At 53.9% G+C, this 8,926-nt stretch overlaps 2 pseudogenes; both read right to left on the reverse strand.

The window, feature by feature from the left end:
• Positions 1-659: 659 nt before the first annotated feature.
• Positions 660-3,902, reverse strand: LOC115834224 (annotated as a pseudogene).
• A 3,174-nt stretch (positions 3,903-7,076) lies between these two features.
• On the reverse strand, positions 7,077-8,723 carry LOC100603643 (annotated as a pseudogene).
• Between the last annotated feature and the right edge of the window lie 203 nt (positions 8,724-8,926).

The following is an 8,926-nucleotide window of genomic DNA, read 5'->3' on the forward strand; positions in this document are numbered from 1 at the left end:
CCCTATGCACTTCGATTTTCATTGCCACCGACTTCATGTAAAATCCAGTCTCAGGGACACGAGAGAGACCCAGGTCTTGTGCCCTGTGAGCACGCTCGGCGTTATGGCTCCCGCCAGATGGACAGGCGCACTCTACAAATCTCGGAGCCTACTGCATCAAGAAGACAGAAAGGAGCAAACAAAGGAAGGACCATACGAAACGCACAACTAAAGTAACCAACCAATCCAAGAGTAAACACGTCTCAGGGCTGTTAGTCCTCTGGCTTGGACAGCCCTGCCCCCCTGTTCTGGCCCAGCCCAAGCACCCTCCACCCCACCCCGGCCTGCTGAAAGAGGCCCTGTCTACCAGAGCAGAGCCTCCCTCTCCAAGGCTCAATCGCACTCGATCTCCAGCTCCCTCACCCTCTCTCTCTCTCTTCTTCCCCCTCCACCTCTCGCTTTTCTGTCACTTCTCTCCCCACCCTTTCTGTCTCTATGTCTCTTTCTCACCCTTTGTTTCTATCTCTCCATCCCTGTCTCCCTTGCTGTCCTTCAAGCTGTGTCTTTGTGTGTGTGTCCGTGCATGTCCCTGTCCGTGTCCCTGTGCGTGCGCTGTGTGTATCTGTGTGTGGGGGGGGTGGCTTTGCTCATGGTGGTGGTGGGGTGTGTCTGGGTGTCCATTAGCCCCTCTTTCCCGGGATCAGGCTTCCGGGGCTGTAGTGCCAGCCCGGGACAAAGCAGGGCCTTCCTGCCCCATTGGCCACCGGCCGGGTCTTCCTCGGGACAAGCGACAATGGTGTAGGCATTGTGAGAAAAAGGGCCTGCGGGGCTGGGCCGGCTGTTCGCCCCTGAGCAGCCCTGGCTTCTCTGGGTGTGTGGGGCAAGAGGGGGCCTTGCAGGAGGGGCGGGGAGGAATCCAAAATAAATATTCCACGGCAAGATGGAGGACCATAGGGGATCCCAGGACCATGAGCCCTGGGCCCTGATGCCTGGGAGCACACCCCGTCCTGAGCAGGCCCCAAGTGTTGGAAGCTCGGGAGCTCGAGAGCCAGGGGAAGGCCTGTAGTGTCAGCTAAACGGAGGCCTCCTGGAGAGTCCAGAGCCCTGGCAGGGGATGGCGGCCTCTGGCGCCTCTGCGGTCCCGCGCGTGGTCTGGCCGCCGGCGACAGCGGGACGCTCTGGGAGGTCGGCGGAAAGCGCAGCACAGCGACTGGTGGTGCTTGGGCGTATAGAGGGGGAGAGCAGCCCGGCCGCGGGCAAGCAGTTCTGGGGTGCCTGATCCCAGCCTCATGGCCCGGGGTTGGTGGTGACACCTGGAATCAGGCGGGCATAGCTGGACCGGGCTCTTGGACCAGCCAGGCGCCACTGCCATTGTCTACGGCCATACCCCTCTGAACACGAGAGAAACTCAAGCGGCGGCCCGTGGGCACGCTCGGCGCCACTGCTCCCCCCACAGGGACGGGCGCACTCGACAAATTTCAGAGCCCACAGCACCAAGAGGACAGGGAGGAGCCAGCAAAGGAATGACGCTAAAACACACCCCCAAAGCAACCAACCAATCCAAGTACAACACGTCTCAGGGCTCCCCTGGTTTTCCCGTGTGGGCGGCCCTGCCCCCCTGTTCTAGCCCGGCCCAGGCACCCTCTACCCTACCCTGGCCAAAGGGGCCCCTGTCTACCAGAGCAGAACCTCCCTCTCCAAGGCTCTGTTGCTCTCCCTCTCTAGCTCCCTCACCCTCTCCCTTTCTCTACTTCCCTCTCCACCTTGCCCTCTCTCTCTCTCTCTGTCTCTCTCTCTTCTCTCGCAATTTCCCCGGTCTCTCTCTGTCTCTCTCTCTATCGCTGTTTCTCTCTCTCCTTCCGTTTCTATCTTTCCATCCCTCTGTCCCTTGCTCTTCTTCAAGCTCTCTGTGTCTTTGTGTGTCTGTGTGTGTGCTTGTGTTCCTGTGCGTGCGCCCGTGTGTGTCTGTGTGTTTGGGAGTGGGTTTGCTAGTGATTGTGGTGGGGTGTGTCTGGTGTTCTTCCCTCCCTCCCCAGGTTTTGTCCTCCCTTTCTCCCTCCCTCCCTCCCTTCCAGGGTCCTTCAGTCCATCCATCCTTTCCCAGCTCCATCCTTCCCTCCCACTCTGTCTCCGTTCCTGTCCTAATCGCTGCCTACCTTCCCTCTTGCCTGGAAAGGGCAGCACCCCGGTTTGCGCGAGGTCTCGGGTCTACATTTAGTTGCAAGGCTCTCCATGGTGCTGGCGAGGAGGCTGGCGGGACATGGGTTGGCAAGTGATGGTGAGCGAAGAGGCAGAGGAGTCGAGCCGCGGAAAGGAGAACTGGCCTGGCTTCTGCCCGGGCCCGGTGTTTCGCGGACTGCGGTCTCCTCCAACCCGACTGAAGAACGCGAGGGGAAAAGGGATGAGAGCTCCGCCTGGGCTGGTTAGAAAACCTAGCCGGCTACCAGCAAACCCGCGCATGAGGAGTAGACAGCCCACCTCCCGGTACCTGGGTGGGCCCTGGGATCCCCGGGATGCTCAGAAAAGAGTGACAGCCCTCCTCTGTGTGGAGTCTCTCGTCAGACCTGGAACTCAGGGATCCTAGACAGGTCTGCTGGAAGGGAAGACACATCTCTCCATACCGAGTCAGAGGTTCACCGCGAAAGAGAGGCCGCCGCCCAGCCCCCACCCCGCCCCATCCTGCTCCAACCTGCTCCTCCAGCAGAGCCCGGTGTCCTTCCTGTCTGAGGAGTGGTTCCAGCGGAGCGGGCTCTTCCACGTCCTTCAGCTCCCCCAGTGGCGCCGGATCTAGGAAAGGTTGTGACTTTTGCTGAAACTCTGGGGTCCACAGGAACTCATCTAACAGCCTGGAGGTGAGTGCACACGAGCACCCTGGCTCCTGGAGCGGTGGGGAGGGCGCCCGGATGGCTTGCATCTGTGCTTGACGCAGAGGCCCCAGGGGTCACGAGCTTCGGAGGTAGAGGTGCCCCTTCTTCGGGTTCCCACGCCGCCCCGGTGACCTGGGGCCCCAGCCCCACCACGGACTGCCCTGGGACGTGGGTGGCGCAGGCACACCTTGGCCCTGTGGCCTGGCTTGGGTGGGCCCCGGCTGTCTGGGTCCCGGTCCTCCTGGCATTTGCTCGGGTGCAGAGGCCACCGAGGCGTCTGAGGGTGGGAGAGCGCCCTTTTGGAGGAGCCAGGGAGGCGTAGGCAAAATCCCCGCCTAATGGGGCAGGTTGGGAGATCCCTCGTGCCGGCGCGGCCTGGCTGGGCTGGAGCAGGGCCACGGCCCTTGCTCCCTGGCTCATGAAAGCCCCCTGTGGGAGAGCTCCGGGTGCGCAGGGCATGTGGGGTGAGGGGATCCCCATTCCCCAAGCCCCGGTGTGGGCGAAGGCGACCAACCAGGGAGCAGGGTGACACCTGCCCAGGGCCACGTTGCACAGGCTGCCTGTGGGCAGCGGCGCCCTGCCACCCTGTCCGGGGTGCCTGGCCCTTCGGTTCTGAAACCACATGTGGATCCTGGACTCCGGGAGGCCCATCTCTCTGGCCAGTCCTTCCCTGGTGGTGATGCCTGGAAAGCGATCCTTCTCAAAGGCTCAGACCAGCAGGGTGGTCTGGGATGGGGTGATGGAGGTCCGCTTTCACCTGCCTTCTTTTGGGCCACGTCTCCCCAGCCAGGGCCGAGATTCCTGCCAGTCCTGGCTCAGCTTGCGTGACCTCTCATTCTGAAACCAATTCTGGACCCTGGGCTCCAGAACGCCGATGGCCTGGGCCAGCCATTCTCTGGTGGCGATGCCCGGGTGCGGGTTCCGCTCAAAGCAGGCTCACAGGGCCTCACTTTGGCTCGGGGTCAAGACGAGTCTCCTCTGCCATCCTTGTCCTCGGGCTTCTGCCAGGAGGTTGCCGTCTGAAGGTGTCAGGAGAGCCATCGCGGGGAGCCCTGGGCAGAATTTCACGGACAGACCCGGGTAGAGAGAGGCTGGAGGGCTCCCCTGCTCCTCAGCCGGCCTGCACGCTGCGTTCAGGTCCAGCCGGGAGGCCCTTAGAAAGACCTACCACCTCTATCCCGTTATGAACAGGCATGAGCTCGGGGCCCAAGGTCCCGGAGTAGCCCGCCCTCCGAAGCCGAAAACCACAGGGACCAGGGCCTTGTGGGGTGGGTGGGTGTAGGGCCGGATTGGAGGGGAAAGAGGGGCTTCGGGGGCTGGCTCTCTGAGGTTCCGCAGTAATTCTATGGAAACTGGAAGCAGCTGTCTTGACTCACACAGTTTTCAGGCAGAAACCACCCTGAAGTGTGGAGTGCGGAACGGAACCTCCATGACAATCTTGAGTTTTCCAGGCCCTCTCTGGGAAGGCGGCAATGCCTGTGGGTGTCGCCATTGCCGTGATAGTCTCACACACGCAGGGGTGTGTATCTCGTTCATTTTCATGTAGAAAACGAGAGTGAAACTACAGAGAAAAGAAACGTCCAGTGCATCACGGCCTGACAACGGATTCCTGTTTCCTGCAACGTGGCGAGTCTCCACTGTGGCCTGTTTGGAAACTGGAAAGGGGAGCAAAGTCACAAGGCTGCTTTTCCGCACTTCGCTGGAGGTTTCTGTGTCGCCACAGAGCTCTGGAAACAGTCAACATGGTCACGCTTTCGGGGGCCAGAGACACGTGAGTAATAGGCCCCCTTGCAGAGGGCAAAGGAACGTGGAACCTGCAATCATGGTTCACTCGGCCTGAGTGTGACTCCTGTGTGGATGGGAGTATCTGCCTCACGCTCTGTTGCAGGCTCAGCATGGGGCTATGTCATCTGTGAACCATTTGGATGAAAAACGGACAATCACCCGAGTCTCCACTCATTGCTCTCTGGGCAATTCACTCATTCCTTGGGAGGCGGAATTCGTCTGAATTGCTCCGGGATGAGGTGACACAGGCTGGCAATCCAGAGGGCTGGTGAACCCACCGCTGGCCGACGCGGCTGTCGGCGGAGCACTCAGCCTGCACCAGGCACCCAACATTTTCCCGGAGTGCGAGGTCCTGCTGGTCCTGGAGGCGGAAGACTGCCTTTCTCTCTGCCTTCCTCTCTCTGTCTCTTGCTCCCTTTCTCCCTCTGTCTTTCCTTTCCTCCCTCCTCCCTCCCTCCCTTCCTTCCTCCCCCTCTCCCCACTTTCTCCTTTCCAATGTCCTTCTGTCCATCTGTCCTTTTGTTGCTCCATTCCTCCCTTTCTCTCTGTCTCTGTTCCTCTCCCCATCTCTATTTTTCAACATTGTATGACCCCATTGTGTGTATCTGTGTGTTAACATTTTTTAGCAATAAAATTTATTTTCATTAAGATATGTACATTGTTATTTAGACACGTTATTTATGTATGTGCATTTGTTTAATAGACATAATTTATTTCAGAGTTATTCTATAGCATAGTGCAAGCATAACTCATAAGCAGTGTCAACCCAAAAATTGTGTGTCTCACATTACTGATTCTTTTCTATTGCAGTGATTGAGAATAAAATGTCTATATCTCCAATTTATGTCTGTGTATTACCATTGAATTGGCCCCATTTCCTGTAATGATAGAACACTATTCCCGTACTATGACAAGAGCTGTGGGCTGTGGGGACGTCAGGGTTAGGATGACACAGAAGTGAAGATAAGACATTCTCTTTTTCACATCTTTATTAAATACAAATTCCATATGAAAGAAATTTAAAATTCCAAACAACATTAATGTTTATTTCATTACATAAAATGAAATTATAAAGCAACCAAACAAGTAATTAATACACTTAGATAATGAAAGATTGTATGATCTCAGTACAAAATACAAGTAGAATATTCGTCAAATATAACAAAATACACTGTATGGTAGTATGTGATGAAATCTCCATATCCTGAAATATAGTACAATCAATTGAAATGTATAAAATACAAATTTAGGATTTTACAATGAAATAAAACATAAAGCAGTTCAATAAATAAGTACAATCATTCACCATTTAATATATCTTGACAAATTTTATGTAGGAATATTAAAAGTAAACAGCTTGCATAGTAATTTTACTATAATTATATCAAACTGTAAAAATGTATAGACATTTTTTCACAGGGAGTGCTATTAATGGTTTGTGGATATTAGTACTCCATGGGTTCAGGCTGGAAGAGTGAGAGCCTACAACATTTTCTGGATTAAAAGAGAAGCAATTTCTTGGTAAGGGGGCTCATGCCGGCCGGGTGCGGTAGCTCATGCTTGTAATCCCAGAACTTTGGGAGGCCGAGGTGGGCAGATCACGAGGTCAGGAGATCGAGACCATGGTGAAATCCCGTCTCTACTAAAAATACAAAAAATTGGCAGGGAGTGGTGGCAGGCACCTGTAGTCCCAGCAACTCGGAGAGGCTGAGGCAGGAGAATGGCGTGAACCCGGGAGGCGGAGCTTGCAGTGAGCCGAGATTGCACCACTGCACTCCAGCCTGGGCAACAGAGCGAGACTCCATCTCAAAAAAAAGGGGGGTGCTCATGCCTGTAATCCCAGCCCTTTGGGAGGTGGAGGCTGGAGGATCACCTGAGTTCGAGGCCAACCTGGCCAAAGTGACAAAACTCTGTCTCTACTAACAATACAAAAAAAAAAAAATTAGCCAGGCATGGCAGTACATTCCTGTAGTCCCAGCTACTTGGGAAGCTGAGGCATGAGAATTGTTTGAACCCAGGAAGCAGAGGCTGCAGTGAGCTAAGATTTTGCCACTGCACTCCAGCCTGGGTAACATAGCAAGACTGTCTCAAAAAAAAAATGGAGCATATAATTTTATATTTACTTTTCTACAGCCTAAAATATGCAAATTCACGATTACATTCTAATATTTTTCTGATTATATAGAAATGCACGACTCTCAGACATCCAAAAGGCATCAAATGTCTAACATGAAATATAAAATTTGTCTATAGCCTTAGCGGTCTGCAAAATGCAGGGCTCACCATTCTGAGTATACCACTCAAGTTTCTTTCCTATGACTTCTTCAGGTTCTGTCATTTATTAACACAGTGTGTCTGAAATTGTCACTGCTGGTCATCTGGAAGAATCTGAGAAGAATCAGGTCCTTGTTCTCATTCCCAGAGCTGCATCTCTGCTGAATAGGGTCAGGGTGCTCCCAGCTTAGTCTCATCTGATCCACTGACAGGCTCAGTTATCTCCTTCCCACGGAAGGACTGGGCTTCTCTCTCCAGGGCTGAATCCCCAGGACCAGGCAGTGTGGCTGGGACAAGCCAGCCCTCTGTGGGGAAGACATAAGCTGCCTGGGTGGCCATGGAATACAAGGTCTGCAACTGGGCACACAGAGGCCCCCGGAGCTGAGTGAGCAGTGTCAGCTGCTCACAGGTCAGTGGAGAATGGATCTGCTGTGCCCACACCTGGGCTAGGTCTTGATAAACATAGCTCGCACCGAGGTCACCAAGCTTTTTCGAAGTGACGGTGTTTGGACTCCTAGGGGCCGAGAACTGTGCCGCTTGCTGTGCCCAGTGCGAGCCCTGGAACGTCCCCTACGGTGGGCATCACAGGTCTCCTGGATTTCACTGTTGTGCACAGCAGTGGAGGATCTTGATTTCCTTTTCAACATCAAGCTGCACTCCTCTTCTGGATGGTTCCCTGCAAAGAAAGCATGTGAGAGACTCACCAGAGCAGTCCCCACAGACCCTCATTTCCAGAACCCCCTGTGCACCCAGGTGAACCCCACTCGTCTCTCCCATTCCTTCCTGACCATCTCAGCACTGGAATGAAGTGAGGCTGAAACACTTGTGAGTCCCCAGATATTCTCACAGTGCTAAGATCTCAAAAACTTACTCGTCAATAGGTAACTCCCTTTCTGCTCAAGCCTCGTATAAGTTTCCTGATTATTTACCTTTTGGGGCAAACCAAAAACAAAAAAACCACCACCACCACCAACAACAAAAAACACCAAGATTCTACCTGCTCTGTCTGGCAGCTGTTTTTGGAACTGATTTTTCTTTTCCTGCAGTTTTCCCGATATGAGCTGGACTCTGGTTCTGTGAATACAATGAGAGTTTGAGAAAGTGCCTCCAGCTGAACACCCTGAAATTCCTAGTCCATCCTGGACACACAGGAGCTGAGGTTGCCACCAAACCCCAGCTCTCTTCTGTTCTCCAGTGTCCAGGATCTGTACGGCCCTGGCTGCCAAGGAGCTCCCAATGTCCTTGCCAGGGGAGACTGTGTTGCTGCTCTGTCCCTTCTCACCTTGAAAGAGTCAAATCTTACCTGATCCAGCAGTGCTCTTCCCGGCCTTGAGCTTGGTTTCCTCAGAATTCTCCTTGTTTGGATTGGGCTCTGATCCTGCTGCAAAAGAAAGTTAAGATGACTCACCTCTCCCTAGGCAGAGTCCCATAGTCTATCTCTGATGCATTTTTGCGAATCAGTCTTTCATGGAAGTTCTTCTGCCAGTGTCACGAGTGAACACATTTCTCAAAGTCCCCTGAGGGCACTAAGCCATTTCCCATCCCCAAATCTCAAAATAAAACCCTGCTAAAGACACATAGCTCAGTATCCCTGATTCCAACCCTCTTTCCAGCCTCCATAGGAGCAGCCCAAGGCCTTACCTTGCCTTTGTATGTGCTTCTCTCTGAATGGGAGAAGGCGGTCTTGCCTTTTCCTTTGAATGGTTTCTTCTCATCTGAGCCCTTTTCTGTAAAGGAGATCGGTTGGAAAGGGGGCTGGTCAGTGGAGCATCACATGGAGGAGCAGTGGAGATCAGGGTCTTCATTTCCCTTTCCCATGTTGAAGCTCAAGTGAAAGGTGCACTCTCTCACACGTCCAAAGGCAGAGTGTGGGTTATTCTGATAGACCTGCCTTTTATACGTCCCTCGGCTGGGCGTGGCTTACTCTGATTGGCTGAACAGTTTTCTCATTCCTGCCGCTTCTTAGAGCCTCAATCAGTTTCTTGCAGTAGTTCTACTGGGGACCTAGACACAGTTAAGGG

The sequence above is a fragment of the Nomascus leucogenys genome, unplaced genomic scaffold, assembly GCF_006542625.1.
Source record: "Nomascus leucogenys isolate Asia unplaced genomic scaffold, Asia_NLE_v1 000607F_164872_qpd_obj, whole genome shotgun sequence".
Lineage (NCBI taxonomy): Eukaryota > Metazoa > Chordata > Mammalia > Primates > Hylobatidae > Nomascus > Nomascus leucogenys.